At 51.2% G+C, this 24,843-nt stretch overlaps 77 non-coding genes across 77 annotated transcripts; all 77 read right to left on the bottom strand.

Moving 5' to 3' along the window:
- Positions 1 to 67: 67 nt before the first annotated feature.
- LOC127145421 (5S ribosomal RNA) lies at positions 68 to 186 on the bottom strand. The gene has a single exon (XR_007817200.1). It is a non-coding gene; the product is annotated as a 5S ribosomal RNA (ribosomal RNA).
- A 204-nt stretch (positions 187 to 390) lies between these two features.
- LOC127145420 (5S ribosomal RNA) lies at positions 391 to 509 on the bottom strand. Its single transcript, XR_007817199.1, has one exon. It is a non-coding gene; the product is annotated as a 5S ribosomal RNA (ribosomal RNA).
- A 204-nt stretch (positions 510 to 713) lies between these two features.
- LOC127145419 (5S ribosomal RNA) lies at positions 714 to 832 on the bottom strand. Its single transcript, XR_007817198.1, has one exon. It is a non-coding gene; the product is annotated as a 5S ribosomal RNA (ribosomal RNA).
- Positions 833 to 1,036: 204 nt separating this feature from the next.
- Positions 1,037 to 1,155, bottom strand: LOC127145418 (5S ribosomal RNA). Its single transcript, XR_007817197.1, has one exon. It is a non-coding gene; the product is annotated as a 5S ribosomal RNA (ribosomal RNA).
- A 204-nt stretch (positions 1,156 to 1,359) lies between these two features.
- On the bottom strand, positions 1,360 to 1,478 carry LOC127144681 (5S ribosomal RNA). The gene has a single exon (XR_007816469.1). It is a non-coding gene; the product is annotated as a 5S ribosomal RNA (ribosomal RNA).
- Positions 1,479 to 1,682: 204 nt separating this feature from the next.
- On the bottom strand, positions 1,683 to 1,801 carry LOC127144891 (5S ribosomal RNA). Its single transcript, XR_007816678.1, has one exon. It is a non-coding gene; the product is annotated as a 5S ribosomal RNA (ribosomal RNA).
- A 204-nt stretch (positions 1,802 to 2,005) lies between these two features.
- Positions 2,006 to 2,124, bottom strand: LOC127145416 (5S ribosomal RNA). Its single transcript, XR_007817195.1, has one exon. It is a non-coding gene; the product is annotated as a 5S ribosomal RNA (ribosomal RNA).
- A 205-nt stretch (positions 2,125 to 2,329) lies between these two features.
- On the bottom strand, positions 2,330 to 2,448 carry LOC127144853 (5S ribosomal RNA). Its single transcript, XR_007816641.1, has one exon. It is a non-coding gene; the product is annotated as a 5S ribosomal RNA (ribosomal RNA).
- A 204-nt stretch (positions 2,449 to 2,652) lies between these two features.
- On the bottom strand, positions 2,653 to 2,771 carry LOC127144547 (5S ribosomal RNA). The gene has a single exon (XR_007816335.1). It is a non-coding gene; the product is annotated as a 5S ribosomal RNA (ribosomal RNA).
- Positions 2,772 to 2,975: 204 nt separating this feature from the next.
- LOC127145415 (5S ribosomal RNA) lies at positions 2,976 to 3,094 on the bottom strand. Its single transcript, XR_007817194.1, has one exon. It is a non-coding gene; the product is annotated as a 5S ribosomal RNA (ribosomal RNA).
- A 204-nt stretch (positions 3,095 to 3,298) lies between these two features.
- LOC127145414 (5S ribosomal RNA) lies at positions 3,299 to 3,417 on the bottom strand. The gene has a single exon (XR_007817193.1). It is a non-coding gene; the product is annotated as a 5S ribosomal RNA (ribosomal RNA).
- A 204-nt stretch (positions 3,418 to 3,621) lies between these two features.
- On the bottom strand, positions 3,622 to 3,740 carry LOC127144890 (5S ribosomal RNA). Its single transcript, XR_007816677.1, has one exon. It is a non-coding gene; the product is annotated as a 5S ribosomal RNA (ribosomal RNA).
- Positions 3,741 to 3,944: 204 nt separating this feature from the next.
- On the bottom strand, positions 3,945 to 4,063 carry LOC127145413 (5S ribosomal RNA). The gene has a single exon (XR_007817192.1). It is a non-coding gene; the product is annotated as a 5S ribosomal RNA (ribosomal RNA).
- Positions 4,064 to 4,268: 205 nt separating this feature from the next.
- On the bottom strand, positions 4,269 to 4,387 carry LOC127144613 (5S ribosomal RNA). Its single transcript, XR_007816401.1, has one exon. It is a non-coding gene; the product is annotated as a 5S ribosomal RNA (ribosomal RNA).
- Positions 4,388 to 4,591: 204 nt separating this feature from the next.
- LOC127144546 (5S ribosomal RNA) lies at positions 4,592 to 4,710 on the bottom strand. The gene has a single exon (XR_007816334.1). It is a non-coding gene; the product is annotated as a 5S ribosomal RNA (ribosomal RNA).
- A 204-nt stretch (positions 4,711 to 4,914) lies between these two features.
- LOC127145412 (5S ribosomal RNA) lies at positions 4,915 to 5,033 on the bottom strand. Its single transcript, XR_007817191.1, has one exon. It is a non-coding gene; the product is annotated as a 5S ribosomal RNA (ribosomal RNA).
- Positions 5,034 to 5,237: 204 nt separating this feature from the next.
- LOC127145014 (5S ribosomal RNA) lies at positions 5,238 to 5,354 on the bottom strand. Its single transcript, XR_007816799.1, has one exon. It is a non-coding gene; the product is annotated as a 5S ribosomal RNA (ribosomal RNA).
- A 204-nt stretch (positions 5,355 to 5,558) lies between these two features.
- Positions 5,559 to 5,677, bottom strand: LOC127145411 (5S ribosomal RNA). The gene has a single exon (XR_007817190.1). It is a non-coding gene; the product is annotated as a 5S ribosomal RNA (ribosomal RNA).
- Positions 5,678 to 5,881: 204 nt separating this feature from the next.
- Positions 5,882 to 6,000, bottom strand: LOC127145410 (5S ribosomal RNA). The gene has a single exon (XR_007817189.1). It is a non-coding gene; the product is annotated as a 5S ribosomal RNA (ribosomal RNA).
- A 203-nt stretch (positions 6,001 to 6,203) lies between these two features.
- Positions 6,204 to 6,322, bottom strand: LOC127145409 (5S ribosomal RNA). Its single transcript, XR_007817188.1, has one exon. It is a non-coding gene; the product is annotated as a 5S ribosomal RNA (ribosomal RNA).
- A 204-nt stretch (positions 6,323 to 6,526) lies between these two features.
- Positions 6,527 to 6,645, bottom strand: LOC127145408 (5S ribosomal RNA). Its single transcript, XR_007817187.1, has one exon. It is a non-coding gene; the product is annotated as a 5S ribosomal RNA (ribosomal RNA).
- A 204-nt stretch (positions 6,646 to 6,849) lies between these two features.
- LOC127145013 (5S ribosomal RNA) lies at positions 6,850 to 6,966 on the bottom strand. Its single transcript, XR_007816798.1, has one exon. It is a non-coding gene; the product is annotated as a 5S ribosomal RNA (ribosomal RNA).
- Positions 6,967 to 7,170: 204 nt separating this feature from the next.
- LOC127145407 (5S ribosomal RNA) lies at positions 7,171 to 7,289 on the bottom strand. Its single transcript, XR_007817186.1, has one exon. It is a non-coding gene; the product is annotated as a 5S ribosomal RNA (ribosomal RNA).
- A 204-nt stretch (positions 7,290 to 7,493) lies between these two features.
- On the bottom strand, positions 7,494 to 7,612 carry LOC127145405 (5S ribosomal RNA). The gene has a single exon (XR_007817184.1). It is a non-coding gene; the product is annotated as a 5S ribosomal RNA (ribosomal RNA).
- A 203-nt stretch (positions 7,613 to 7,815) lies between these two features.
- Positions 7,816 to 7,934, bottom strand: LOC127145404 (5S ribosomal RNA). The gene has a single exon (XR_007817183.1). It is a non-coding gene; the product is annotated as a 5S ribosomal RNA (ribosomal RNA).
- Positions 7,935 to 8,138: 204 nt separating this feature from the next.
- Positions 8,139 to 8,257, bottom strand: LOC127145403 (5S ribosomal RNA). The gene has a single exon (XR_007817182.1). It is a non-coding gene; the product is annotated as a 5S ribosomal RNA (ribosomal RNA).
- Positions 8,258 to 8,461: 204 nt separating this feature from the next.
- LOC127145006 (5S ribosomal RNA) lies at positions 8,462 to 8,580 on the bottom strand. Its single transcript, XR_007816793.1, has one exon. It is a non-coding gene; the product is annotated as a 5S ribosomal RNA (ribosomal RNA).
- Positions 8,581 to 8,784: 204 nt separating this feature from the next.
- On the bottom strand, positions 8,785 to 8,903 carry LOC127145466 (5S ribosomal RNA). The gene has a single exon (XR_007817248.1). It is a non-coding gene; the product is annotated as a 5S ribosomal RNA (ribosomal RNA).
- A 205-nt stretch (positions 8,904 to 9,108) lies between these two features.
- On the bottom strand, positions 9,109 to 9,227 carry LOC127145402 (5S ribosomal RNA). Its single transcript, XR_007817181.1, has one exon. It is a non-coding gene; the product is annotated as a 5S ribosomal RNA (ribosomal RNA).
- Positions 9,228 to 9,431: 204 nt separating this feature from the next.
- Positions 9,432 to 9,550, bottom strand: LOC127144801 (5S ribosomal RNA). Its single transcript, XR_007816589.1, has one exon. It is a non-coding gene; the product is annotated as a 5S ribosomal RNA (ribosomal RNA).
- A 204-nt stretch (positions 9,551 to 9,754) lies between these two features.
- Positions 9,755 to 9,873, bottom strand: LOC127145401 (5S ribosomal RNA). Its single transcript, XR_007817180.1, has one exon. It is a non-coding gene; the product is annotated as a 5S ribosomal RNA (ribosomal RNA).
- A 204-nt stretch (positions 9,874 to 10,077) lies between these two features.
- LOC127145005 (5S ribosomal RNA) lies at positions 10,078 to 10,196 on the bottom strand. Its single transcript, XR_007816792.1, has one exon. It is a non-coding gene; the product is annotated as a 5S ribosomal RNA (ribosomal RNA).
- A 204-nt stretch (positions 10,197 to 10,400) lies between these two features.
- On the bottom strand, positions 10,401 to 10,519 carry LOC127145465 (5S ribosomal RNA). Its single transcript, XR_007817247.1, has one exon. It is a non-coding gene; the product is annotated as a 5S ribosomal RNA (ribosomal RNA).
- A 204-nt stretch (positions 10,520 to 10,723) lies between these two features.
- On the bottom strand, positions 10,724 to 10,842 carry LOC127144941 (5S ribosomal RNA). Its single transcript, XR_007816728.1, has one exon. It is a non-coding gene; the product is annotated as a 5S ribosomal RNA (ribosomal RNA).
- A 204-nt stretch (positions 10,843 to 11,046) lies between these two features.
- Positions 11,047 to 11,165, bottom strand: LOC127145400 (5S ribosomal RNA). Its single transcript, XR_007817179.1, has one exon. It is a non-coding gene; the product is annotated as a 5S ribosomal RNA (ribosomal RNA).
- A 204-nt stretch (positions 11,166 to 11,369) lies between these two features.
- LOC127144996 (5S ribosomal RNA) lies at positions 11,370 to 11,488 on the bottom strand. Its single transcript, XR_007816782.1, has one exon. It is a non-coding gene; the product is annotated as a 5S ribosomal RNA (ribosomal RNA).
- Positions 11,489 to 11,692: 204 nt separating this feature from the next.
- Positions 11,693 to 11,813, bottom strand: LOC127144987 (5S ribosomal RNA). Its single transcript, XR_007816774.1, has one exon. It is a non-coding gene; the product is annotated as a 5S ribosomal RNA (ribosomal RNA).
- A 204-nt stretch (positions 11,814 to 12,017) lies between these two features.
- On the bottom strand, positions 12,018 to 12,136 carry LOC127145399 (5S ribosomal RNA). The gene has a single exon (XR_007817178.1). It is a non-coding gene; the product is annotated as a 5S ribosomal RNA (ribosomal RNA).
- Positions 12,137 to 12,340: 204 nt separating this feature from the next.
- On the bottom strand, positions 12,341 to 12,459 carry LOC127144656 (5S ribosomal RNA). The gene has a single exon (XR_007816444.1). It is a non-coding gene; the product is annotated as a 5S ribosomal RNA (ribosomal RNA).
- A 204-nt stretch (positions 12,460 to 12,663) lies between these two features.
- Positions 12,664 to 12,782, bottom strand: LOC127145398 (5S ribosomal RNA). Its single transcript, XR_007817177.1, has one exon. It is a non-coding gene; the product is annotated as a 5S ribosomal RNA (ribosomal RNA).
- A 204-nt stretch (positions 12,783 to 12,986) lies between these two features.
- LOC127145397 (5S ribosomal RNA) lies at positions 12,987 to 13,105 on the bottom strand. The gene has a single exon (XR_007817176.1). It is a non-coding gene; the product is annotated as a 5S ribosomal RNA (ribosomal RNA).
- Positions 13,106 to 13,309: 204 nt separating this feature from the next.
- On the bottom strand, positions 13,310 to 13,428 carry LOC127145396 (5S ribosomal RNA). The gene has a single exon (XR_007817175.1). It is a non-coding gene; the product is annotated as a 5S ribosomal RNA (ribosomal RNA).
- Positions 13,429 to 13,631: 203 nt separating this feature from the next.
- Positions 13,632 to 13,750, bottom strand: LOC127145394 (5S ribosomal RNA). The gene has a single exon (XR_007817173.1). It is a non-coding gene; the product is annotated as a 5S ribosomal RNA (ribosomal RNA).
- Positions 13,751 to 13,954: 204 nt separating this feature from the next.
- LOC127145393 (5S ribosomal RNA) lies at positions 13,955 to 14,073 on the bottom strand. Its single transcript, XR_007817172.1, has one exon. It is a non-coding gene; the product is annotated as a 5S ribosomal RNA (ribosomal RNA).
- Positions 14,074 to 14,277: 204 nt separating this feature from the next.
- Positions 14,278 to 14,396, bottom strand: LOC127145392 (5S ribosomal RNA). Its single transcript, XR_007817171.1, has one exon. It is a non-coding gene; the product is annotated as a 5S ribosomal RNA (ribosomal RNA).
- A 204-nt stretch (positions 14,397 to 14,600) lies between these two features.
- On the bottom strand, positions 14,601 to 14,719 carry LOC127144800 (5S ribosomal RNA). The gene has a single exon (XR_007816588.1). It is a non-coding gene; the product is annotated as a 5S ribosomal RNA (ribosomal RNA).
- Positions 14,720 to 14,923: 204 nt separating this feature from the next.
- LOC127145391 (5S ribosomal RNA) lies at positions 14,924 to 15,042 on the bottom strand. The gene has a single exon (XR_007817170.1). It is a non-coding gene; the product is annotated as a 5S ribosomal RNA (ribosomal RNA).
- Positions 15,043 to 15,246: 204 nt separating this feature from the next.
- On the bottom strand, positions 15,247 to 15,365 carry LOC127145004 (5S ribosomal RNA). The gene has a single exon (XR_007816791.1). It is a non-coding gene; the product is annotated as a 5S ribosomal RNA (ribosomal RNA).
- A 204-nt stretch (positions 15,366 to 15,569) lies between these two features.
- Positions 15,570 to 15,688, bottom strand: LOC127145464 (5S ribosomal RNA). The gene has a single exon (XR_007817246.1). It is a non-coding gene; the product is annotated as a 5S ribosomal RNA (ribosomal RNA).
- Positions 15,689 to 15,892: 204 nt separating this feature from the next.
- On the bottom strand, positions 15,893 to 16,011 carry LOC127144940 (5S ribosomal RNA). Its single transcript, XR_007816727.1, has one exon. It is a non-coding gene; the product is annotated as a 5S ribosomal RNA (ribosomal RNA).
- A 204-nt stretch (positions 16,012 to 16,215) lies between these two features.
- LOC127145390 (5S ribosomal RNA) lies at positions 16,216 to 16,334 on the bottom strand. Its single transcript, XR_007817169.1, has one exon. It is a non-coding gene; the product is annotated as a 5S ribosomal RNA (ribosomal RNA).
- Positions 16,335 to 16,538: 204 nt separating this feature from the next.
- On the bottom strand, positions 16,539 to 16,657 carry LOC127144995 (5S ribosomal RNA). Its single transcript, XR_007816781.1, has one exon. It is a non-coding gene; the product is annotated as a 5S ribosomal RNA (ribosomal RNA).
- Positions 16,658 to 16,861: 204 nt separating this feature from the next.
- Positions 16,862 to 16,980, bottom strand: LOC127144944 (5S ribosomal RNA). The gene has a single exon (XR_007816731.1). It is a non-coding gene; the product is annotated as a 5S ribosomal RNA (ribosomal RNA).
- A 204-nt stretch (positions 16,981 to 17,184) lies between these two features.
- On the bottom strand, positions 17,185 to 17,303 carry LOC127145389 (5S ribosomal RNA). The gene has a single exon (XR_007817168.1). It is a non-coding gene; the product is annotated as a 5S ribosomal RNA (ribosomal RNA).
- A 204-nt stretch (positions 17,304 to 17,507) lies between these two features.
- LOC127144655 (5S ribosomal RNA) lies at positions 17,508 to 17,626 on the bottom strand. Its single transcript, XR_007816443.1, has one exon. It is a non-coding gene; the product is annotated as a 5S ribosomal RNA (ribosomal RNA).
- A 204-nt stretch (positions 17,627 to 17,830) lies between these two features.
- Positions 17,831 to 17,949, bottom strand: LOC127144869 (5S ribosomal RNA). Its single transcript, XR_007816657.1, has one exon. It is a non-coding gene; the product is annotated as a 5S ribosomal RNA (ribosomal RNA).
- A 204-nt stretch (positions 17,950 to 18,153) lies between these two features.
- Positions 18,154 to 18,272, bottom strand: LOC127144679 (5S ribosomal RNA). Its single transcript, XR_007816467.1, has one exon. It is a non-coding gene; the product is annotated as a 5S ribosomal RNA (ribosomal RNA).
- Positions 18,273 to 18,476: 204 nt separating this feature from the next.
- Positions 18,477 to 18,595, bottom strand: LOC127145388 (5S ribosomal RNA). The gene has a single exon (XR_007817167.1). It is a non-coding gene; the product is annotated as a 5S ribosomal RNA (ribosomal RNA).
- A 204-nt stretch (positions 18,596 to 18,799) lies between these two features.
- On the bottom strand, positions 18,800 to 18,918 carry LOC127144992 (5S ribosomal RNA). The gene has a single exon (XR_007816779.1). It is a non-coding gene; the product is annotated as a 5S ribosomal RNA (ribosomal RNA).
- A 204-nt stretch (positions 18,919 to 19,122) lies between these two features.
- LOC127144535 (5S ribosomal RNA) lies at positions 19,123 to 19,241 on the bottom strand. The gene has a single exon (XR_007816323.1). It is a non-coding gene; the product is annotated as a 5S ribosomal RNA (ribosomal RNA).
- A 204-nt stretch (positions 19,242 to 19,445) lies between these two features.
- LOC127145387 (5S ribosomal RNA) lies at positions 19,446 to 19,564 on the bottom strand. Its single transcript, XR_007817166.1, has one exon. It is a non-coding gene; the product is annotated as a 5S ribosomal RNA (ribosomal RNA).
- A 204-nt stretch (positions 19,565 to 19,768) lies between these two features.
- On the bottom strand, positions 19,769 to 19,887 carry LOC127145386 (5S ribosomal RNA). Its single transcript, XR_007817165.1, has one exon. It is a non-coding gene; the product is annotated as a 5S ribosomal RNA (ribosomal RNA).
- Positions 19,888 to 20,091: 204 nt separating this feature from the next.
- Positions 20,092 to 20,210, bottom strand: LOC127145385 (5S ribosomal RNA). The gene has a single exon (XR_007817164.1). It is a non-coding gene; the product is annotated as a 5S ribosomal RNA (ribosomal RNA).
- Positions 20,211 to 20,414: 204 nt separating this feature from the next.
- On the bottom strand, positions 20,415 to 20,533 carry LOC127144850 (5S ribosomal RNA). The gene has a single exon (XR_007816638.1). It is a non-coding gene; the product is annotated as a 5S ribosomal RNA (ribosomal RNA).
- A 204-nt stretch (positions 20,534 to 20,737) lies between these two features.
- LOC127145383 (5S ribosomal RNA) lies at positions 20,738 to 20,856 on the bottom strand. The gene has a single exon (XR_007817162.1). It is a non-coding gene; the product is annotated as a 5S ribosomal RNA (ribosomal RNA).
- A 204-nt stretch (positions 20,857 to 21,060) lies between these two features.
- On the bottom strand, positions 21,061 to 21,179 carry LOC127144889 (5S ribosomal RNA). Its single transcript, XR_007816676.1, has one exon. It is a non-coding gene; the product is annotated as a 5S ribosomal RNA (ribosomal RNA).
- Positions 21,180 to 21,383: 204 nt separating this feature from the next.
- On the bottom strand, positions 21,384 to 21,502 carry LOC127145382 (5S ribosomal RNA). The gene has a single exon (XR_007817161.1). It is a non-coding gene; the product is annotated as a 5S ribosomal RNA (ribosomal RNA).
- Positions 21,503 to 21,707: 205 nt separating this feature from the next.
- Positions 21,708 to 21,826, bottom strand: LOC127144851 (5S ribosomal RNA). Its single transcript, XR_007816639.1, has one exon. It is a non-coding gene; the product is annotated as a 5S ribosomal RNA (ribosomal RNA).
- Positions 21,827 to 22,030: 204 nt separating this feature from the next.
- Positions 22,031 to 22,149, bottom strand: LOC127144545 (5S ribosomal RNA). The gene has a single exon (XR_007816333.1). It is a non-coding gene; the product is annotated as a 5S ribosomal RNA (ribosomal RNA).
- Positions 22,150 to 22,353: 204 nt separating this feature from the next.
- LOC127144783 (5S ribosomal RNA) lies at positions 22,354 to 22,472 on the bottom strand. Its single transcript, XR_007816571.1, has one exon. It is a non-coding gene; the product is annotated as a 5S ribosomal RNA (ribosomal RNA).
- A 204-nt stretch (positions 22,473 to 22,676) lies between these two features.
- On the bottom strand, positions 22,677 to 22,795 carry LOC127145381 (5S ribosomal RNA). The gene has a single exon (XR_007817160.1). It is a non-coding gene; the product is annotated as a 5S ribosomal RNA (ribosomal RNA).
- Positions 22,796 to 22,999: 204 nt separating this feature from the next.
- On the bottom strand, positions 23,000 to 23,118 carry LOC127144888 (5S ribosomal RNA). Its single transcript, XR_007816675.1, has one exon. It is a non-coding gene; the product is annotated as a 5S ribosomal RNA (ribosomal RNA).
- A 204-nt stretch (positions 23,119 to 23,322) lies between these two features.
- Positions 23,323 to 23,441, bottom strand: LOC127145380 (5S ribosomal RNA). Its single transcript, XR_007817159.1, has one exon. It is a non-coding gene; the product is annotated as a 5S ribosomal RNA (ribosomal RNA).
- A 205-nt stretch (positions 23,442 to 23,646) lies between these two features.
- Positions 23,647 to 23,765, bottom strand: LOC127144612 (5S ribosomal RNA). The gene has a single exon (XR_007816400.1). It is a non-coding gene; the product is annotated as a 5S ribosomal RNA (ribosomal RNA).
- A 204-nt stretch (positions 23,766 to 23,969) lies between these two features.
- LOC127144544 (5S ribosomal RNA) lies at positions 23,970 to 24,088 on the bottom strand. Its single transcript, XR_007816332.1, has one exon. It is a non-coding gene; the product is annotated as a 5S ribosomal RNA (ribosomal RNA).
- Positions 24,089 to 24,292: 204 nt separating this feature from the next.
- Positions 24,293 to 24,411, bottom strand: LOC127144867 (5S ribosomal RNA). The gene has a single exon (XR_007816655.1). It is a non-coding gene; the product is annotated as a 5S ribosomal RNA (ribosomal RNA).
- A 204-nt stretch (positions 24,412 to 24,615) lies between these two features.
- On the bottom strand, positions 24,616 to 24,732 carry LOC127145012 (5S ribosomal RNA). The gene has a single exon (XR_007816797.1). It is a non-coding gene; the product is annotated as a 5S ribosomal RNA (ribosomal RNA).
- Positions 24,733 to 24,843: the final 111 nt, after the last annotated feature.

Raw genomic sequence — 24,843 nt, 5'->3', positions numbered from 1 at the left:
AAACACGGTGGGAGAAAGAAACAAAATGGTAGGATTGAAAAAAATAATAATAAAAAAAATAGAAAAAGGGGTGCAACACGAGGACTTCCCAAGTGGTCACCCAACTTAGTACTACTCTCGCCCAAGCACGCTTAACTGCGGAGTTCTGATGGGATCCGGTGCATTAGTGCTGGTATGATCGCACCCATCACGGAATGCGCAGAAAATGCATATAAGCCATGTCGGCCAGAATCTCCCACGCATGCTCGACCGGTCGGAACGGCCACCGGGACCCGCACGAGCGTGTGCATGAGCATACGAGCCGGGGCGGCTGCACGACTTGAAAACACGGTGGGAGAAAGAAACAAAATGGTAGGATTGAAAAAAATAATAATAAAAAAAATAGAAAAAGGGGTGCAACACGAGGACTTCCCAAGTGGTCACCCAACTTAGTACTACTCTCGCCCAAGCACGCTTAACTGCGGAGTTCTGATGGGATCCGGTGCATTAGTGCTGGTATGATCGCACCCATCACGGAATGCGCAGAAAATGCATATAAGCCATGTCGGCCAGAATCTCCCACGCATGCTCGACCGGTCGGAACGGCCACCGGGACCCGCACGAGCGTGTGCATGAGCATACGAGCCGGGGCGGCTGCACGACTTGAAAACACGGTGGGAGAAAGAAACAAAATGGTAGGATTGAAAAAAATAATAATAAAAAAAATAGAAAAAGGGGTGCAACACGAGGACTTCCCAAGTGGTCACCCAACTTAGTACTACTCTCGCCCAAGCACGCTTAACTGCGGAGTTCTGATGGGATCCGGTGCATTAGTGCTGGTATGATCGCACCCATCACGGAATGCGCAGAAAATGCATATAAGCCATGTCGGCCAGAATCTCCCACGCATGCTCGACCGGTCGGAACGGCCACCGGGACCCGCACGAGCGTGTGCATGAGCATACGAGCCGGGGCGGCTGCACGACTTGAAAACACGGTGGGAGAAAGAAACAAAATGGTAGGATTGAAAATAATAATAATAAAAAAAATAGAAAAAGGGGTGCAACACGAGGACTTCCCAAGTGGTCACCCAACTTAGTACTACTCTCGCCCAAGCACGCTTAACTGCGGAGTTCTGATGGGATCCGGTGCATTAGTGCTGGTATGATCGCACCCATCACGGAATGCGCAGAAAATGCATATAAGCCATGTCGGCCAGAATCTCCCACGCATGCTCGACCGGTCGGAACGGCCACCGGGACCCGCACGAGCGTGTGCATGAGCATACGAGCCGGGGCGGCTGCACGACTTGAAAACACGGTGGGAGAAAGAAACAAAATGGTAGGATTGAAAAAAATAATAATAAAAAAAATAGAAAAAGGGGTGCAACACGAGGACTTCCCAAGTAGTCACCCAACTTAGTACTACTCTCGCCCAAGCACGCTTAACTGCGGAGTTCTGATGGGATCCGGTGCATTAGTGCTGGTATGATCGCACCCATCACGGAATGCGCAGAAAATGCATATAAGCCATGTCGGCCAGAATCTCCCACGCATGCTCGACCGGTCGGAACGGCCACCGGGACCCGCACGAGCGTGTGCATGAGCATACGACCCGGGGCGGCTGCACGACTTGAAAACACGGTGGGAGAAAGAAACAAAATGGTAGGATTGAAAAAAATAATAATAAAAAAAATAGAAAAAGGGGTGCAACACGAGGACTTCCCAAGTGGTCACCAAACTTAGTACTACTCTCGCCCAAGCACGCTTAACTGCGGAGTTCTGATGGGATCCGGTGCATTAGTGCTGGTATGATCGCACCCATCACGAAATGCGCAGAAAATGCATATAAGCCATGTCGGCCAGAATCTCCCACGCATGCTCGACCGGTCGGAACGGCCACCGGGACCCGCACGAGCGTGTGCATGAGCATACGACCCGGGGCGGCTGCACGACTTGAAAACACGGTGGGAGAAAGAAACAAAATGGTAGGATTGAAAAAAATAATAATAAAAAAAATAGAAAAAGGGGTGCAACACGAGGACTTCCCAAGTGGTCACCCAACTTAGTACTACTCTCGCCCAAGCACGCTTAACTGCGGAGTTCTGATGGGATCCGGTGCATTAGTGCTGGTATGATCGCACCCATCACGAAATGCGCAGAAAATGCATATAAGCCATGTCGGCCAGAATCTCCCACGCATGCTCGACCGGTCGGAACGGCCACCGGGACCCGCACGAGCGTGTGCATGAGCATACGAGCCGGGGCGGCTGCACGACTTGAAAACACGGTGGGAGAAAGAAACAAAATGGTAGGATTGAAAAAAATAATAATAAAAAAAAATAGAAAAAGGGGTGCAACACGAGGACTTCCCAAGTGGTCACCCAACTTAGTACTACTCTCGTCCAAGCACGCTTAACTGCGGAGTTCTGATGGGATCCGGTGCATTAGTGCTGGAATGATCGCACCCATCACGGAATGCGCAGAAAATGCATATAAGCCATGTCGGCCAGAATCTCCCACGCATGCTCGACCGGTCGGAACGGCCACCGGGACCCGCACGAGCGTGTGCATGAGCATACGAGCCGGGGCGGCTGCACGACTTGAAAACACGGTGGGAGAAAGAAACAAAATGGTAGGATTGAAAAAAATAATAATAAAAAAAATAGAAAAAGGGGTGCAACACGAGGACTTCCCAAGTGGTCACCCAACTTAGTACTAGTCTCGCCCAAGCACGCTTAACTGCGGAGTTCTGATGGGATCCGGTGCATTAGTGCTGGTATGATCGCACCCATCACGGAATGCGCAGAAAATGCATATAAGCCATGTCGGCCAGAATCTCCCACGCATGCTCGACCGGTCGGAACGGCCACCGGGACCCGCACGAGCGTGTGCATGAGCATACGAGCCGGGGCGGCTGCACGACTTGAAAACACGGTGGGAGAAAGAAACAAAATGGTAGGATTGAAAATAATAATAATAAAAAAAATAGAAAAAGGGGTGCAACACGAGGACTTCCCAAGTGGTCACCCAACTTAGTACTACTCTCGCCCAAGCACGCTTAACTGCGGAGTTCTGATGGGATCCGGTGCATTAGTGCTGGTATGATCGCACCCATCACGGAATGCGCAGAAAATGCATATAAGCCATGTCGGCCAGAATCTCCCACGCATGCTCGACCGGTCGGAACGGCCACCGGGACCCGCACGAGCGTGTGCATGAGCATACGAGCCGGGGCGGCTGCACGACTTGAAAACACGGTGGGAGAAAGAAACAAAATGGTAGGATTGAAAAAAATAATAATAAAAAAAATAGAAAAAGGGGTGCAACACGAGGACTTCCCAAGTGGTCACCCAACTTAGTACTACTCTCGCCCAAGCACGCTTAACTGCGGAGTTCTGATGGGATCCGGTGCATTAGTGCTGGTATGATCGCACCCATCACGGAATGCGCAGAAAATGCATATAAGCCATGTCGGCCAGAATCTCCCACGCATGCTCGACCGGTCGGAACGGCCACCGGGACCCGCACGAGCGTGTGCATGAGCATACGACCCGGGGCGGCTGCACGACTTGAAAACACGGTGGGAGAAAGAAACAAAATGGTAGGATTGAAAAAAATAATAATAAAAAAAATAGAAAAAGGGGTGCAACACGAGGACTTCCCAAGTGGTCACCAAACTTAGTACTACTCTCGCCCAAGCACGCTTAACTGCGGAGTTCTGATGGGATCCGGTGCATTAGTGCTGGTATGATCGCACCCATCACGAAATGCGCAGAAAATGCATATAAGCCATGTCGGCCAGAATCTCCCACGCATGCTCGACCGGTCGGAACGGCCACCGGGACCCGCACGAGCGTGTGCATGAGCATACGACCCGGGGCGGCTGCACGACTTGAAAACACGGTGGGAGAAAGAAACAAAATGGTAGGATTGAAAAAAATAATAATAAAAAAAATAGAAAAAGGGGTGCAACACGAGGACTTCCCAAGTGGTCACCCAACTTAGTACTACTCTCGCCCAAGCACGCTTAACTGCGGAGTTCTGATGGGATCCGGTGCATTAGTGCTGGTATGATCGCACCCATCACGGAATGCGCAGAAAATGCATATAAGCCATGTCGGCCAGAATCTCCCACGCATGCTCGACCGGTCGGAACGGCCACCGGGACCCGCACGAGCGTGTGCATGAGCATACGAGCCGGGGCGGCTGCACGACTTGAAAACACGGTGGGAGAAAGAAACAAAATGGTAGGATTGAAAAAAATAATAATAAAAAAAAATAGAAAAAGGGGTGCAACACGAGGACTTCCCAAGTGGTCACCCAACTTAGTACTACTCTCGCCCAAGCACGCTTAACTGCGGAGTTCTGATGGGATCCGGTGCATTAGTGCTGGAATGATCGCACCCATCACGGAATGCGCAGAAAATGCATATAAGCCATGTCGGCCAGAATCTCCCACGCATGCTCGACCGGTCGGAACGGCCACCGGGACCCGCACGAGCGTGTGCATGAGCATACGAGCCGGGGCGGCTGCACGACTTGAAAACACGGTGGGAGAAAGAAACAAAATGGTAGGATTGAAAAAAATAATAATAAAAAAAATAGAAAAAGGGGTGCAACACGAGGACTTCCCAAGTGGTCACCCAACTTAGTACTAGTCTCGCCCAAGCACGCTTAACTGCGGAGTTCTGATGGGATCCGGTGCATTAGTGCTGGTATGATCGCACCCATCACGGAATGCGCAGAAAATGCATATAAGCCATGTCGGCCAGAATCTCCCACGCATGCTCGACCGGTCGGAACGGCCACCGGGACCCGCACGAGCGTGTGCATGAGCATACGAGCCGGGGCGGCTGCACGACTTGAAAACACGGTGGGAGAAAGAAACAAAATGGTAGGATTGAAAAAAATAATAATAAAAAAAATAGAAAAAGGGGTGCAACACGAGGACTTCCCAAGTGGTCACCCAACTTAGTACTACTCTCGCCCAAGCACGCTTAACTGCGGAGTTCTGATGGGATCCGGTGCATTAGTGCTGGTATGATCGCACCCATCACGGAATGCGCAGAAAATGCATATAAGCCATGTCGGCCAGAATCTCCCACGCATGCTCGACCGGTCGGAACGGCCACCGGGACCCGCACGAGCGTGTGCATGAGCATACGAGCCGGGGCGGCTGCACGACTTGAAAACACGGTGGGAGAAAGAAACAAAATGGTAGGATTGAAAAAAATAATAATAAAAAAAATAGAAAAAGGGGTGCAACACAAGCTTCCCAAGTGGTCACCCAACTTAGTACTACTCTCGCCCAAGCACGCTTAACTGCGGAGTTCTGATGGGATCCGGTGCATTAGTGCTGGAATGATCGCACCCATCACGGAATGCGCAGAAAATGCATATAAGCCATGTCGGCCAGAATCTCCCACGCATGCTCGACCGGTCGGAACGGCCACCGGGACCCGCACGAGCGTGTGCATGAGCATACGAGCCGGGGCGGCTGCACGACTTGAAAACACGGTGGGAGAAAGAAACAAAATGGTAGGATTGAAAAAAATAATAATAAAAAAAATAGAAAAAGGGGTGCAACACGAGGACTTCCCAAGTGGTCACCCAACTTAGTACTACTCTCGCCCAAGCACGCTTAACTGCGGAGTTCTGATGGGATCCGGTGCATTAGTGCTGGTATGATCGCACCCATCACGGAATGCGCAGAAAATGCATATAAGCCATGTCGGCCAGAATCTCCCACGCATGCTCGACCGGTCGGAACGGCCACCGGGACCCGCACGAGCGTGTGCATGAGCATACGAGCCGGGGCGGCTGCACGACTTGAAAACACGGTGGGAGAAAGAAACAAAATGGTAGGATTGAAAAAAATAATAATAAAAAAAATAGAAAAAGGGGTGCAACACGAGGACTTCCCAAGTGGTCACCCAACTTAGTACTACTCTCGCCCAAGCACGCTTAACTGCGGAGTTCTGATGGGATCCGGTGCATTAGTGCTGGTATGATCGCACCCATCACGGAATGCGCAGAAAATGCATATAAGCCATGTCGGCCAGAATCTCCCACGCATGCTCGACCGGTCGGAACGGCCACCGGGACCCGCACGAGCGTGTGCATGAGCATACGAGCCGGGGCGGCTGCACGACTTGAAAACACGGTGGGAGAAAGAAACAAAATGGTAGGATTGAAAAAAATAATAATAAAAAAATAGAAAAAGGGGTGCAACACGAGGACTTCCCAAGTGGTCACCCAACTTAGTACTACTCTCGCCCAAGCACGCTTAACTGCGGAGTTCTGATGGGATCCGGTGCATTAGTGCTGGTATGATCGCACCCATCACGGAATGCGCAGAAAATGCATATAAGCCATGTCGGCCAGAATCTCCCACGCATGCTCGACCGGTCGGAACGGCCACCGGGACCCGCACGAGCGTGTGCATGAGCATACGAGCCGGGGCGGCTGCACGACTTGAAAACACGGTGGGAGAAAGAAACAAAATGGTAGGATTGAAAAAAATAATAATAAAAAAAATAGAAAAAGGGGTGCAACACGAGGACTTCCCAAGTGGTCACCCAACTTAGTACTACTCTCGCCCAAGCACGCTTAACTGCGGAGTTCTGATGGGATCCGGTGCATTAGTGCTGGTATGATCGCACCCATCACGGAATGCGCAGAAAATGCATATAAGCCATGTCGGCCAGAATCTCCCACGCATGCTCGACCGGTCGGAACGGCCACCGGGACCCGCACGAGCGTGTGCATGAGCATACGAGCCGGGGCGGCTGCACGACTTGAAAACACGGTGGGAGAAAGAAACAAAATGGTAGGATTGAAAAAAATAATAATAAAAAAAATAGAAAAAGGGGTGCAACACAAGCTTCCCAAGTGGTCACCCAACTTAGTACTACTCTCGCCCAAGCACGCTTAACTGCGGAGTTCTGATGGGATCCGGTGCATTAGTGCTGGAATGATCGCACCCATCACGGAATGCGCAGAAAATGCATATAAGCCATGTCGGCCAGAATCTCCCACGCATGCTCGACCGGTCGGAACGGCCACCGGGACCCGCACGAGCGTGTGCATGAGCATACGAGCCGGGGCGGCTGCACGACTTGAAAACACGGTGGGAGAAAGAAACAAAATGGTAGGATTGAAAAAAATAATAATAAAAAAAATAGAAAAAGGGGTGCAACACGAGGACTTCCCAAGTGGTCACCCAACTTAGTACTACTCTCGCCCAAGCACGCTTAACTGCGGAGTTCTGATGGGATCCGGTGCATTAGTGCTGGTATGATCGCACCCATCACGGAATGCGCAGAAAATGCATATAAGCCATGTCGGCCAGAATCTCCCACGCATGCTCGACCGGTCGGAACGGCCACCGGGACCCGCACGAGCGTGTGCATGAGCATACGAGCCGGGGCGGCTGCACGACTTGAAAACACGGTGGGAGAAAGAAACAAAATGGTAGGATTGAAAAAAATAATAATAAAAAAAATAGAAAAAGGGGTGCAACACGAGGACTTCCCAAGTGGTCACCCAACTTAGTACTACTCTCGCCCAAGCACGCTTAACTGCGGAGTTCTGATGGGATCCGGTGCATTAGTGCTGGTATGATCGCACCCATCACGGAATGCGCAGAAAATGCATATAAGCCATGTCGGCCAGAATCTCCCACGCATGCTCGACCGGTCGGAACGGCCACCGGGACCCGCACGAGCGTGTGCATGAGCATACGAGCCGGGGCGGCTGCACGACTTGAAAACACGGTGGGAGAAAGAAACAAAATGGTAGGATTGAAAAAAATAATAATAAAAAAATAGAAAAAGGGGTGCAACACGAGGACTTCCCAAGTGGTCACCCAACTTAGTACTACTCTCGCCCAAGCACGCTTAACTGCGGAGTTCTGATGGGATCCGGTGCATTAGTGCTGGTATGATCGCACCCATCACGGAATGCGCAGAAAATGCATATAAGCCATGTCGGCCAGAATCTCCCACGCATGCTCGACCGGTCGGAACGGCCACCGGGACCCGCACGAGCGTGTGCATGAGCATACGAGCCGGGGCGGCTGCACGACTTGAAAACACGGTGGGAGAAAGAAACAAAATGGTAGGATTGAAAAAAATAATAATAAAAAAAATAGAAAAAGGGGTGCAACACGAGGACTTCCCAAGTGGTCACCCAACTTAGTACTACTCTCGCCCAAGCACGCTTAACTGCGGAGTTCTGATGGGATCCGGTGCATTAGTGCTGGTATGATCGCACCCATCACGGAATGCGCAGAAAATGCATATAAGCCATGTCGGCCAGAATCTCCCACGCATGCTCGACCGGTCGGAACGGCCACCGGGACCCGCACGAGCGTGTGCATGAGCATACGAGCCGGGGCGGCTGCACGACTTGAAAACACGGTGGGAGAAAGAAACAAAATGGTAGGATTGAAAAAAATAATAATAAAAAAAATAGAAAAAGGGGTGCAACAAGAGGACTTCCCAAGTGGTCACCCAACTTAGTACTACTCTCGCCCAAGCACGCTTAACTGCGGAGTTTTGATGGGATCCGGTGCATTAGTGCTGGTATGATCGCACCCATCACGGAATGCGCAGAAAATGCATATAAGCCATGTCGGCCAGAATCTCCCACGCATGCTCGACCGGTCGGAACGGCCACCGGGACCCGCACGAGCGTGTGCATGAGCATACGACCCGGGGCGGCTGCACGACTTGAAAACACGGTGGGAGAAAGAAACAAAATGGTAGGATTGAAAAAAATAATAATAAAAAAAATAGAAAAAGGGGTGCAACACGAGGACTTCCCAAGTGGTCACCCAACTTAGTACTACTCTCGCCCAGGCACGCTTAACTGCGGAGTTCTGATGGGATCCGGTGCATTAGTGCTGGTATGATCGCACCCATCACGAAATGCGCAGAAAATGCATATAAGCCATGTCGGCCAGAATCTCCCACGCATGCTCGACCGGTCGGAACGGCCACCGGGACCCGCACGAGCGTGTGCATGAGCATACGAGCCGGGGCGGCTGCACGACTTGAAAACACGGTGGGAGAAAGAAACAAAATGGTAGGATTGAAAAAAATAATAAAAAAAAAAAATAGAAAAAGGGGTGCAACACGAGGACTTCCCAAGTGGTCACCCAACTTAGTACTACTCTCGCCCAAGCACGCTTAACTGCGGAGTTCTGATGGGATCCGGTGCATTAGTGCTGGTATGATCGCACCCATCACGGAATGCGCAGAAAATGCATATAAGCCATGTCGGCCAGAATCTCCCACGCATGCTCGACCGGTCGGAACGGCCACCGGGACCCGCACGAGCGTGTGCATGAGCATACGAGCCGGGGCGGCTGCACGACTTGAAAACACGGTGGGAGAAAGAAACAAAATGGTAGGATTGAAAAAAATAATAATAAAAAAAATAGAAAAAGGGGTGCAACACGAGGACTACCCAAGTGGTCACCCAACTTAGTACTACTCTCGCCCAAGCACGCTTAACTGCGGAGTTCTGATGGGATCCGGTGCATTAGTGCTGGTATGATCGCACCCATCACGGAATGCGCAGAAAATGCATATAAGCCATGTCGGCCAGAATCTCCCACGCATGCTCGACCGGTCGGAACGGCCACCGGGACCCGCACGAGCGTGTGCATGAGCATACGAGCCGGGGCGGCTGCACGACTTGAAAACACGGTGGGAGAAAGAAACAAAATGGTAGGATTGAAAAAAATAATAATAAAAAAAATAGAAAAAGGGGTGCAACACGAGGACTTCCCAAGTGGTCACCCAACTTAGTACTACTCTCGCCCAAGCACGCTTAACTGCGGAGTTCTGATGGGATCCGGTGCATTAGTGCTGGTATGATCGCACCCATCACGGAATGCGCAGAAAATGCATATAAGCCATGTCGGCCAGAATCTCCCACGCATGCTCGACCGGTCGGAACGGCCACCGGGACCCGCACGAGCGTGTGCATGAGCATACGAGCCGGGGCGGCTGCACGACTTGAAAACACGGTGGGAGAAAGAAACAAAATGGTAGGATTGAAAAAAATAATAATAAAAAAAATAGAAAAAGGGGTGCAACAAGAGGACTTCCCAAGTGGTCACCCAACTTAGTACTACTCTCGCCCAAGCACGCTTAACTGCGGAGTTTTGATGGGATCCGGTGCATTAGTGCTGGTATGATCGCACCCATCACGGAATGCGCAGAAAATGCATATAAGCCATGTCGGCCAGAATCTCCCACGCATGCTCGACCGGTCGGAACGGCCACCGGGACCCGCACGAGCGTGTGCATGAGCATACGACCCGGGGCGGCTGCACGACTTGAAAACACGGTGGGAGAAAGAAACAAAATGGTAGGATTGAAAAAAATAATAATAAAAAAAATAGAAAAAGGGGTGCAACACGAGGACTTCCCAAGTGGTCACCCAACTTAGTACTACTCTCGCCCAGGCACGCTTAACTGCGGAGTTCTGATGGGATCCGGTGCATTAGTGCTGGTATGATCGCACCCATCACGAAATGCGCAGAAAATGCATATAAGCCATGTCGGCCAGAATCTCCCACGCATGCTCGACCGGTCGGAACGGCCACCGGGACCCGCACGAGCGTGTGCATGAGCATACGAGCCGGGGCGGCTGCACGACTTGAAAACACGGTGGGAGAAAGAAACAAAATGGTAGGATTGAAAAAAATAATAAAAAAAAAAATAGAAAAAGGGGTGCAACACGAGGACTTCCCAAGTGGTCACCCAACTTAGTACTACTCTCGCCCAAGCACGCTTAACTGCGGAGTTCTGATGGGATCCGGTGCATTAGAGCTGGTTTCATCGCACCCATCACGGAATGCGCAGAAAATGCATATAAGCCATGTCGGCCAGAATCTCCCACGCATGCTCGACCGGTCGGAACGGCCACCGGGACCCGCACGAGCGTGTGCATGAGCATACGAGCCGGGGCGGCTGCACGACTTGAAAACACGGTGGGAGAAAGAAACAAAATGGTAGGATTGAAAAAAATAATAATAAAAAAAATAGAAAAAGGGGTGCAACACGAGGACTTCCCAAGTGGTCACCCAACTTAGTACTACTCTCGCCCAAGCACGCTTAACTGCGGAGTTCTGATGGGATCCGGTGCATTAGTGCTGGTATGATCGCACCCATCACGGAATGCGCAGAAAATGCATATAAGCCATGTCGGCCAGAATCTCCCACGCATGCTCGACCGGTCGGAACGGCCACCGGGACCCGCACGAGCGTGTGCATGAGCATACGAGCCGGGGCGGCTGCACGACTTGAAAACACGGTGGGAGAAAGAAACAAAATGGTAGGATTGAAAAAAATAATAATAAAAAAAATAGAAAAAGGGGTGCAACACGAGGACTTCCCAAGTGGTCACCAAACTTAGTACTACTCTCGCCCAAGCACGCTTAATTGCGGAGTTCTGATGGGATCCGGTGCATTAGTGCTGGTATGATCGCACCCATCACGGAATGCGCAGAAAATGCATATAAGCCATGTCGGCCAGAATCTCCCACGCATGCTCGACCGGTCGGAACGGCCACCGGGACCCGCACGAGCGTGTGCATGAGCATACGAGCCGGGGCGGCTGCACGACTTGAAAACACGGTGGGAGAAAGAAACAAAATGGTAGGATTGAAAAAAATAATAATAAAAAAAATAGAAAAAGGGGTGCAACACACGAGGACTTCCCAAGTGGTCACCCAACTTAGTACTACTCTCGCACAAGCACGCTTAACTGCGGAGTTCTGATGGGATCCGGTGCATTAGTGCTGGTATGATCGCACCCATCACGGAATGCGCAGAAAATGCATATAAGCCATGTCGGCCAGAATCTCCCACGCATGCTCGACCGGTCGGAACGGCCACCGGGACCCGCACGAGCGTGTGCATGAGCATACGAGCCGGGGCGGCTGCACGACTTGAAAACACGGTGGGAGAAAGAAACAAAATGGTAGGATTGAAAAAAATAATAATAAAAAAAATAGAAAAAGGGGTGCAACACGAGGACTTCCCAAGTGGTCACCCAACTTAGTACTACTCTCGCCCAAGCACGCTTAACTGCGGAGTTCTGATGGGATCCGGTGCATTAGTGCTGGTATGATCGCACCCATCACGGAATGCGCAGAAAATGCATATAAGCCATGTCGGCCAGAATCTCCCACGCATGCTCGACCGGTCGGAACGGCCACCGGGACCCGCACGAGCGTGTGCATGAGCATACGAGCCGGGGCGGCTGCACGACTTGAAAACACGGTGGGAGAAAGAAACAAAATGGTAGGATTGAAAAAAATAATAATAAAAAAAATAGAAAAAGGGGTGCAACACGAGGACTTCCCAAGTGGTCACCCAACTTAGTACTACTCTCGCCCAAGCACGCTTAACTGCGGAGTTCTGATGGGATCCGGTGCATTAGTGCTGGTTTGATCGCACCCATCACGGAATGCGCAGAAAATGCATATAAGCCATGTCGGCCAGAATCTCCCACGCATGCTCGACCGGTCGGAACGGCCACCGGGACCCGCACGAGCGTGTGCATGAGCATACGAGCCGGGGCGGCTGCACGACTTGAAAACACGGTGGGAGAAAGAAACAAAATGGTAGGATTGAAAAAAATAATAATAAAAAAAATAGAAAAAGGGGTGCAACACGAGGACTTCCCAAGTGGTCACCCAACTTAGTACTACTCTCGCCCAAGCACGCTTAACTGCGGAGTTCTGATGGGATCCGGTGCATTAGTGCTGGTATGATCGCACCCATCACGGAATGCGCAGAAAATGCATATAAGCCATGTCGGCCAGAATCTCCCACGCATGCTCGACCGGTCGGAACGGCCACCGGGACCCGCACGAGCGTGTGCATGAGCATACGAGCCGGGGCGGCTGCACGACTTGAAAACACGGTGGGAGAAAGAAACAAAATGGTAGGATTGAAAAAAATAATAATAAAAAAAATAGAAAAAGGGGTGCAACACGAGGACTTCCCAAGTGGTCACCCAACTTAGTACTACTCTCGCCCAAGCACGCTTAACTGCGGAGTTCTGATGGGATCCGGTGCATTAGTGCTGGTATGATCGCACCCATCACGGAATGCGCAGAAAATGCATATAAGCCATGTCGGCCAGAATCTCCCACGCATGCTCGACCGGTCGGAACGGCCACCGGGACCCGCACGAGCGTGTGCATGAGCATACGAGCCGGGGCGGCTGCACGACTTGAAAACACGGTGGGAGAAAGAAACAAAATGGTAGGATTGAAAAAAATAATAATAAAAAAAATAGAAAAAGGGGTGCAACACGAGGACTTCCCAAGTGGTCACCCAACTTAGTACTACTCTCGCCCAAGCACGCTTAACTGCGGAGTTCTGATGGGATCCGGTGCATTAGTGCTGGTATGATCGCACCCATCACGGAATGCGCAGAAAATGCATATAAGCCATGTCGGCCAGAATCTCCCACGCATGCTCGACCGGTCGGAACGGCCACCGGGACCCGCACGAGCGTGTGCATGAGCATACGAGCCGGGGCGGCTGCACGACTTGAAAACACGGTGGGAGAAAGAAACAAAATGGTAGGATTGAAAAAAATAATAATAAAAAAATAGAAAAAGGGGTGCAACACGAGGACTTCCCAAGTGGTCACCCAACTTAGTACTACTCTCGCCCAAGCACGCTTAACTGCGGAGTTCTGATGGGATCCGGTGCATTAGTGCTGGTATGATCGCACCCATCACGGAATGCGCAGAAAATGCATATAAGCCATGTCGGCCAGAATCTCCCACGCATGCTCGACCGGTCGGAACGGCCACCGGGACCCGCACGAGCGTGTGCATGAGCATACGAGCCGGGGCGGCTGCACGACTTGAAAACACGGTGGGAGAAAGAAACAAAATGGTAGGATTGAAAAAAATAATAATAAAAAAAATAGAAAAAGGGGTGCAACACGAGGACTTCCCAAGTGGTCACCCAACTTAGTACTACTCTCGCCCAAGCACGCTTAACTGCGGAGTTCTGATGGGATCCGGTGCATTAGTGCTGGTATGATCGCACCCATCACGGAATGCGCAGAAAATGCATATAAGCCATGTCGGCCAGAATCTCCCACGCATGCTCGACCGGTCGGAACGGCCACCGGGACCCGCACGAGCGTGTGCATGAGCATACGAGCCGGGGCGGCTGCACGACTTGAAAACACGGTGGGAGAAAGAAACAAAATGGTAGGATTGAAAAAAATAATAATAAAAAAAATAGAAAAAGGGGTGCAACACGAGGACTTCCCAAGTGGTCACCCAACTTAGTACTACTCTCGCCCAAGCACGCTTAACTGCGGAGTTCTGATGGGATCCGGTGCATTAGTGCTGGTATGATCGCACCCATCACGGAATGCGCAGAAAATGCATATAAGCCATGTCGGCCAGAATCTCCCACGCATGCTCGACCGGTCGGAACGGCCACCGGGACCCGCACGAGCGTGTGCATGAGCATACGAGCCGGGGCGGCTGCACGACTTGAAAACACGGTGGGAGAAAGAAACAAAATGGTAGGATTGAAAAAAATAATAATAAAAAAAATAGAAAAAGGGGTGCAACACGAGGACTACCCAAGTGGTCACCCAACTTAGTACTACTCTCGCCCAAGCACGCTTAACTGCGGAGTTCTGATGGGATCCGGTGCATTAGTGCTGGTATGATCGCACCCATCACGGAATGCGCAGAAAATGCATATAAGCCATGTCGGCCAGAATCTCCCACGCATGCTCGACCGGTCGGAACGGCCACCGGGACCCGCACGAGCGTGTGCATGAGCATACGAGCCGGGGCGGCTGCACGACTTGAAAACACGGTGGGAGAAAGAAACAAAATGGTAGGATTGAAAAAAATAATAATAAAAAAAATAGAAAAAGGGGTGCAACACGAGGACTTCCCAAGTGGTCACCCAACTTAGTACTACTCTCGCCCAAGCACGCTTAACTGCGGAGTTCTGATGGGATCCGGTGCATTAGTGCTGGTATGATCGCACCCATCACGGAATGCGCAGAAAATGCATATAAGCCATGTCGGCCAGAATCTCCCACGCATGCTCGACCGGTCGGAACGGCCACCGGGACCCGCACGAGCGTGTGCATGAGCATACGAGCCGGGGCGGCTGCACGACTTGAAAACACGGTGGGAGAAAGAAACAAAATGGTAGGATTGAAAAAAATAATAATAAAAAAAATAGAAAAAGGGGTGCAACAAGAGGACTTCCCAAGTGGTCACCCAACTTAGTACTACTCTCGCCCAAGCACGCTTAACTGCGGAGTTTTGATGGGATCCGGTGCATTAGTGCTGGTATGATCGCACCCATCACGGAATGCGCAGAAAATGCATATAAGCCATGTCGGCCAGAATCTCCCACGCATGCTCGACCGGTCGGAACGGCCACCGGGACCCGCACGAGCGTGTGCATGAGCATACGACCCGGGGCGGCTGCACGACTTGAAAACACGGTGGGAGAAAGAAACAAAATGGTAGGATTGAAAAAAATAATAATAAAAAAAATAGAAAAAGGGGTGCAACACGAGGACTTCCCAAGTGGTCACCCAACTTAGTACTACTCTCGCCCAGGCACGCTTAACTGCGGAGTTCTGATGGGATCCGGTGCATTAGTGCTGGTATGATCGCACCCATCACGAAATGCGCAGAAAATGCATATAAGCCATGTCGGCCAGAATCTCCCACGCATGCTCGACCGGTCGGAACGGCCACCGGGACCCGCACGAGCGTGTGCATGAGCATACGAGCCGGGGCGGCTGCACGACTTGAAAACACGGTGGGAGAAAGAAACAAAATGGTAGGATTGAAAAAAATAATAAAAAAAAAAATAGAAAAAGGGGTGCAACACGAGGACTTCCCAAGTGGTCACCCAACTTAGTACTACTCTCGCCCAAGCACGCTTAACTGCGGAGTTCTGATGGGATCCGGTGCATTAGAGCTGGTTTCATCGCACCCATCACGGAATGCGCAGAAAATGCATATAAGCCATGTCGGCCAGAATCTCCCACGCATGCTCGACCGGTCGGAACGGCCACCGGGACCCGCACGAGCGTGTGCATGAGCATACGAGCCGGGGCGGCTGCACGACTTGAAAACACGGTGGGAGAAAGAAACAAAATGGTAGGATTGAAAAAAATAATAATAAAAAAAATAGAAAAAGGGGTGCAACACGAGGACTTCCCAAGTGGTCACCCAACTTAGTACTACTCTCGCCCAAGCACGCTTAACTGCGGAGTTCTGATGGGATCCGGTGCATTAGTGCTGGTATGATCGCACCCATCACGGAATGCGCAGAAAATGCATATAAGCCATGTCGGCCAGAATCTCCCACGCATGCTCGACCGGTCGGAACGGCCACCGGGACCCGCACGAGCGTGTGCATGAGCATACGAGCCGGGGCGGCTGCACGACTTGAAAACACGGTGGGAGAAAGAAACAAAATGGTAGGATTGAAAAAAATAATAATAAAAAAAATAGAAAAAGGGGTGCAACACGAGGACTTCCCAAGTGGTCACCAAACTTAGTACTACTCTCGCCCAAGCACGCTTAATTGCGGAGTTCTGATGGGATCCGGTGCATTAGTGCTGGTATGATCGCACCCATCACGGAATGCGCAGAAAATGCATATAAGCCATGTCGGCCAGAATCTCCCACGCATGCTCGACCGGTCGGAACGGCCACCGGGACCCGCACGAGCGTGTGCATGAGCATACGAGCCGGGGCGGCTGCACGACTTGAAAACACGGTGGGAGAAAGAAACAAAATGGTAGGATTGAAAAAAATAATAATAAAAAAAATAGAAAAAGGGGTGCAACACGAGGACTTCCCAAGTGGTCACCCAACTTAGTACTACTCTCGCACAAGCACGCTTAACTGCGGAGTTCTGATGGGATCCGGTGCATTAGTGCTGGTATGATCGCACCAATCACGGAATGCGCAGAAAATGCATATAAGCCATGTCGGCCAGAATCTCCCACGCATGCTCGACCGGTCGGAACGGCCACCGGGACCCGCACGAGCGTGTGCATGAGCATACGAGCCGGGGCGGCTGCACGACTTGAAAACACGGTGGGAGAAAGAAACAAAATGGTAGGATTGAAAAAAATAATAATAAAAAAAATAGAAAAAGGGGTGCAACACGAGGACTTCCCAAGTGGTCACCCAACTTAGTACTACTCTCGCCCAAGCACGCTTAACTGCGGAGTTCTGATGGGATCCGGTGCATTAGTGCTGGTATGATCGCACCCATCACGGAATGCGCAGAAAATGCATATAAGCCATGTCGGCCAGAATCTCCCACGCATGCTCGACCGGTCGGAACGGCCACCGGGACCCGCACGAGCGTGTGCATGAGCATACGAGCCGGGGCGGCTGCACGACTTGAAAACACGGTGGGAGAAAGAAACAAAATGGTAGGATTGAAAAAAATAATAATAAAAAAAATAGAAAAAGGGGTGCAACACGAGGACTTCCCAAGTGGTCACCCAACTTAGTACTACTCTCGCCCAAGCACGCTTAACTGCGGAGTTCTGATGGGATCCGGTGCATTAGTGCTGGTTTGATCGCACCCATCACGGAATGCGCAGAAAATGCATATAAGCCATGTCGGCCAGAATCTCCCACGCATGCTCGACCGGTCGGAACGGCCACCGGGACCCGCACGAGCGTGTGCATGAGCATACGAGCCGGGGCGGCTGCACGACTTGAAAACACGGTGGGAGAAAGAAACAAAATGGTAGGATTGAAAAAAATAATAATAAAAAAAATAGAAAAAGGGGTGCAACACGAGGACTTCCCAAGTGGTCACCCAACTTAGTACTACTCTCGCACAAGCACGCTTAACTGCGGAGTTCTGATGGGATCCGGTGCATTAGTGCTGGTATGATCGCACCCATCACGGAATGCGCAGAAAATGCATATAAGCCATGTCGGCCAGAATCTCCCACGCATGCTCGACCGGTCGGAACGGCCACCGGGACCCGCACGAGCGTGTGCATGAGCATACGAGCCGGGGCGGCTGCACGACTTGAAAACACGGTGGGAGAAAGAAACAAAATGGTAGGATTGAAAAAAATAATAATAAAAAAAATAGAAAAAGGGGTGCAACACGAAGACTTCCCAAGTGGTCACCCAACTTAGTACTACTCTCGCCCAAGCACGCTTAACTGCGGAGTTCTGATGGGATCCGGTGCATTAGTGCTGGTATGATCGCACCCATCACGGAATGCGCAGAAAATGCATATAAGCCATGTCGGCCAGAATCTCCCACGCATGCTCGACCGGTCGGAACGGCCACCGGGACCCGCACGAGCGTGTGCATGAGCATACGAGCCGGGGCGGCTGCACGACTTGAAAACACGGTGGGAGAAAGAAACAAAATGGTAGGATTGAAAAAAATAATAATAAAAAAAATAGAAAAAGGGGTGCAACACGAGGACTTCCCAAGTGGTCACCCAACTTAGTACTACTCTCGCCCAAGCACGCTTAACTGCGGAGTTCTGATGGGATCCGGTGCATTAGTGCTGGTATGATCGCACCCATCACGGAATGCGCAGAAAATGCATATAAGCCATGTCGGCCAGAATCTCCCACGCATGCTCGACCGGTCGGAACGGCCACCGGGACCCGCACGAGCGTGTGCATGAGCATACGAGCCGGGGCGGCTGCACGACTTGAAAACACGGTGGGAGAAAGAAACAAAATGGTAGGATTGAAAAAAATAATAATAAAAAAAATAGAAAAAGGGGTGCAACAAGAGGACTTCCCAAGTGGTCACCCAACTTAGTACTACTCTCGCCCAAGCATGCTTAACTGCGGAGTTCTGATGGGATCCGGTGCATTAGTGCTGGTATGATCGCACCCATCACGGAATGCGCAGAAAATGCATATAAGCCATGTCGGCCAGAATCTCCCACGCATGCTCGACCGGTCGGAACGGCCACCGGGACCCGCACGAGCGTGTGCATGAGCATACGAGCCGGGGCGGCTGCACGACTTGAAAACACGGTGGGAGAAAGAAACAAAATGGTAGGATTGAAAAAAATAATAATAAAAAAAATAGAAAAAGGGGTGCAACACGAGGACTTCCCAAGTGGTCACCCAACTTAGTACTACTCTCGCCCAAGCACACTTAACTGCGGAGTTCTGATGGGATCCGGTGCATTAGTGCTGGTATGATCGCACCCATCACGGAATGCGCAGAAAATGCATATAAGCCATGTCGGCCAGAATCTCCCACGCATGCTCGACCGGTCGGAACGGCCACCGGGACCCGCACGAGCGTGTGCATGAGCATACGAGCCGGGGCGGCTGCACGACTTGAAAACACGGTGGGAGAAAGAAACAAAATGGTAGGATTGAAAAAAATAATAATAAAAAAAATAGAAAAAGGGGTGCAACACGAGGACTTCCCAAGTGGTCACCCAACTTAGTACTACTCTCGCCCAAGCACGCTTAACTGCGGAGTTCTGATGGGATCCGGTGCATTAGTGCTGGTATGATCGCACCCATCACGGAATGCGCAGAAAATGCATATAAGCCATGTCGGCCAGAATCTCCCACGCATGCTCGACCGGTCGGAACGGCCACCGGGACCCGCACGAGCGTGTGCATGAGCATACGAGCCGGGGCGGCTGCACGACTTGAAAACACGGTGGGAGAAAGAAACAAAATGGTAGGATTGAAAAAAATAATAATAAAAAAAATAGAAAAAGGGGTGCAACACGAGGACTTCCCAAGTGGTCACCCAACTTAGTACTACTCTCGCCCAAGCACGCTTAACTGCGGAGTTCTGATGGGATCCGGTGCATTAGTGCTGGTATGATCGCACCCATCACGGAATGCGCAGAAAATGCATATAAGCCATGTCGGCCAGAATCTCCCACGCATGCTCGACCGGTCGGAACGGCCACCGGGACCCGCACGAGCGTGTGCATGAGCATACGAGCCGGGGCGGCTGCACGACTTGAAAACACGGTGGGAGAAAGAAACAAAATGGTAGGATTGAAAAAAATAATAATAAAAAAAATAGAAAAAGGGGTGCAACACGAGGACTTCCCAAGTGGTCACCCAACTTAGTACTACTCTCGCCCAAGCACGCTTAACTGCGGAGTTCTGATGGGATCCGGTGCATTAGTGCTGGTATGATCGCACCCATCACGGAATGCGCAGAAAATGCATATAAGCCATGTCGGCCAGAATCTCCCACGCATGCTCGACCGGTCGGAACGGCCACCGGGACCCGCACGAGCGTGTGCATGAGCATACGAGCCGGGGCGGCTGCACGACTTGAAAACACGGTGGGAGAAAGAAACAAAATGGTAGGATTGAAAATAATAATAATAAAAAAAATAGAAAAAGGGGTGCAACACGAGGAGTTCCCAAGTGGTCACCCAACTTAGTACTACTCTCGCCCAAGCACGCTTAACTGCGGAGTTCTGATGGGATCCGGTGCATTAGTGCTGGTATGATCGCACCGATCACGGAATGCGCAGAAAATGCATATAAGCCATGTCGGCCAGAATCTCCCACGCATGCTCGACCGGTCGGAACGGCCACCGGGACCCGCACGAGCGTGTGCATGAGCATACGAGCCGGGGCGGCTGCACGACTTGAAAACACGGTGGGAGAAAGAAACAAAATGGTAGGATTGAAAAAAATAATAATAAAAAAAATAGAAAAAGGGGTGCAACACGAGGACTTCCCAAGTGGTCACCCAACTTAGTACTACTCTCGCCCAAGCACGCTTAACTGCGGAGTTCTGATGGGATCCGGTGCATTAGTGCTGGTATGATCGCACCCATCACGGAATGCGCAGAAAATGCATATAAGCCATGTCGGCCAGAATCTCCCACGCATGCTCGACCGGTCGGAACGGCCACCGGGACCCGCACGAGCGTGTGCATGAGCATACGACCCGGGGCGGCTGCACGACTTGAAAACACGGTGGGAGAAAGAAACAAAATGGTAGGATTGAAAAAAATAATAATAAAAAAAATAGAAAAAGGGGTGCAACACGAGGACTTCCCAAGTGGTCACCAAACTTAGTACTACTCTCGCCCAAGCACGCTTAACTGCGGAGTTCTGATGGGATCCGGTGCATTAGTGCTGGTATGATCGCACCCATCACGAAATGCGCAGAAAATGCATATAAGCCATGTCGGCCAGAATCTCCCACGCATGCTCGACCGGTCGGAACGGCCACCGGGACCCGCACGAGCGTGTGCATGAGCATACGACCCGGGGCGGCTGCACGACTTGAAAACACGGTGGGAGAAAGAAACAAAATGGTAGGATTGAAAAAAATAATAATAAAAAAAATAGAAAAAGGGGTGCAACACGAGGACTTCCCAAGTGGTCACCCAACTTAGTACTACTCTCGCCCAAGCACGCTTAACTGCGGAGTTCTGATGGGATCCGGTGCATTAGTGCTGGTATGATCGCACCCATCACGAAATGCGCAGAAAATGCATATAAGCCATGTCGGCCAGAATCTCCCACGCATGCTCGACCGGTCGGAACGGCCACCGGGACCCGCACGAGCGTGTGCATGAGCATACGAGCCGGGGCGGCTGCACGACTTGAAAACACGGTGGGAGAAAGAAACAAAATGGTAGGATTGAAAAAAATAATAATAAAAAAAAATAGAAAAAGGGGTGCAACACGAGGACTTCCCAAGTGGTCACCCAACTTAGTACTACTCTCGTCCAAGCACGCTTAACTGCGGAGTTCTGATGGGATCCGGTGCATTAGTGCTGGAATGATCGCACCCATCACGGAATGCGCAGAAAATGCATATAAGCCATGTCGGCCAGAATCTCCCACGCATGCTCGACCGGTCGGAACGGCCACCGGGACCCGCACGAGCGTGTGCATGAGCATACGAGCCGGGGCGGCTGCACGACTTGAAAACACGGTGGGAGAAAGAAACAAAATGGTAGGATTGAAAAAAATAATAATAAAAAAAATAGAAAAAGGGGTGCAACACGAGGACTTCCCAAGTGGTCACCCAACTTAGTACTAGTCTCGCCCAAGCACGCTTAACTGCGGAGTTCTGATGGGATCCGGTGCATTAGTGCTGGTATGATCGCACCCATCACGGAATGCGCAGAAAATGCATATAAGCCATGTCGGCCAGAATCTCCCACGCATGCTCGACCGGTCGGAACGGCCACCGGGACCCGCACGAGCGTGTGCATGAGCATACGAGCCGGGGCGGCTGCACGACTTGAAAACACGGTGGGAGAAAGAAACAAAATGGTAGGATTGAAAATAATAATAATAAAAAAAATAGAAAAAGGGGTGCAACACGAGGACTTCCCAAGTGGTCACCCAACTTAGTACTACTCTCGCCCAAGCACGCTTAACTGCGGAGTTCTGATGGGATCCGGTGCATTAGTGCTGGTATGATCGCACCGATCACGGAATGCGCAGAAAATGCATATAAGCCATGTCGGCCAGAATCTCCCACGCATGCTCGACCGGTCGGAACGGCCACCGGGACCCGCACGAGCGTGTGCATGAGCATACGAGCCGGGGCGGCTGCACGACTTGAAAACACGGTGGGAGAAAGAAACAAAATGGTAGGATTGAAAAAAATAATAATAAAAAAAATAGAAAAAGGGGTGCAACACGAGGACTTCCCAAGTGGTCACCCAACTTAGTACTACTCTCGCCCAAGCACGCTTAACTGCGGAGTTCTGATGGGATCCGGTGCATTAGTGCTGGTATGATCGCACCCATCACGGAATGCGCAGAAAATGCATATAAGCCATGTCGGCCAGAATCTCCCACGCATGCTCGACCGGTCGGAACGGCCACCGGGACCCGCACGAGCGTGTGCATGAGCATACGACCCGGGGCGGCTGCACGACTTGAAAACACGGTGGGAGAAAGAAACAAAATGGTAGGATTGAAAAAAATAATAATAAAAAAAATAGAAAAAGGGGTGCAACACGAGGACTTCCCAAGTGGTCACCAAACTTAGTACTACTCTCGCCCAAGCACGCTTAACTGCGGAGTTCTGATGGGATCCGGTGCATTAGTGCTGGTATGATCGCACCCATCACGAAATGCGCAGAAAATGCATATAAGCCATGTCGGCCAGAATCTCCCACGCATGCTCGACCGGTCGGAACGGCCACCGGGACCCGCACGAGCGTGTGCATGAGCATACGACCCGGGGCGGCTGCACGACTTGAAAACACGGTGGGAGAAAGAAACAAAATGGTAGGATTGAAAAAAATAATAATAAAAAAAATAGAAAAAGGGGTGCAACACGAGGACTTCCCAAGTGGTCACCCAACTTAGTACTACTCTCGCCCAAGCACGCTTAACTGCGGAGTTCTGATGGGATCCGGTGCATTAGTGCTGGTATGATCGCACCCATCACGGAATGCGCAGAAAATGCATATAAGCCATGTCGGCCAGAATCTCCCACGCATGCTCGACCGGTCGGAACGGCCACCGGGACCCGCACGAGCGTGTGCATGAGCATACGAGCCGGGGCGGCTGCACGACTTGAAAACACGGTGGGAGAAAGAAACAAAATGGTAGGATTGAAAAAAATAATAATAAAAAAAAATAGAAAAAGGGGTGCAACACGAGGACTTCCCAAGTGGTCACCCAACTTAGTACTACTCTCGCCCAAGCACGCTTAACTGCGGAGTTCTGATGGGATCCGGTGCATTAGTGCTGGAATGATCGCACCCATCACGGAATGCGCAGAAAATGCATATAAGCCATGTCGGCCAGAATCTCCCACGCATGCTCGACCGGTCGGAACGGCCACCGGGACCCGCACGAGCGTGTGCATGAGCATACGAGCCGGGGCGGCTGCACGACTTGAAAACACGGTGGGAGAAAGAAACAAAATGGTAGGATTGAAAAAAATAATAATAAAAAAAATAGAAAAAGGGGTGCAACACGAGGACTTCCCAAGTGGTCACCCAACTTAGTACTAGTCTCGCCCAAGCACGCTTAACTGCGGAGTTCTGATGGGATCCGGTGCATTAGTGCTGGTATGATCGCACCCATCACGGAATGCGCAGAAAATGCATATAAGCCATGTCGGCCAGAATCTCCCACGCATGCTCGACCGGTCGGAACGGCCACCGGGACCCGCACGAGCGTGTGCATGAGCATACGAGCCGGGGCGGCTGCACGACTTGAAAACACGGTGGGAGAAAGAAACAAAATGGTAGGATTGAAAAAAATAATAATAAAAAAAATAGAAAAAGGGGTGCAACACGAGGACTTCCCAAGTGGTCACCCAACTTAGTACTACTATCGCCCAAGCACGCTTAACTGCGGAGTTCTGATGGGATCCGGTGCATTAGTGCTGGTATGATCGCACCCATCACGGAATGCGCAGAAAATGCATATAAGCCATGTCGGCCAGAATCTCCCACGCATGCTCGACCGGTCGGAACGGCCACCGGGACCCGCACGAGCGTGTGCATGAGCATACGAGCCGGGGCGGCTGCACGACTTGAAAACACGGTGGGAGAAAGAAACAAAATGGTAGGATTGAAAAAAATAATAATAAAAAAAATAGAAAAAGGGGTGCAACACAAGCTTCCCAAGTGGTCACCCAACTTAGTACTACTCTCGCCCAAGCACGCTTAACTGCGGAGTTCTGATGGGATCCGGTGCATTAGTGCTGGAATGATCGCACCCATCACGGAATGCGCAGAAAATGCATATAAGCCATGTCGGCCAGAATCTCCCACGCATGCTCGACCGGTCGGAACGGCCACCGGGACCCGCACGAGCGTGTGCATGAGCATA

This window comes from Cucumis melo, chromosome 12 (genome assembly GCF_025177605.1).
Source record: "Cucumis melo cultivar AY chromosome 12, USDA_Cmelo_AY_1.0, whole genome shotgun sequence".
Lineage (NCBI taxonomy): Eukaryota > Viridiplantae > Streptophyta > Magnoliopsida > Cucurbitales > Cucurbitaceae > Cucumis > Cucumis melo.
This window is presented reverse-complemented; position numbering and strand designations above follow the sequence as displayed.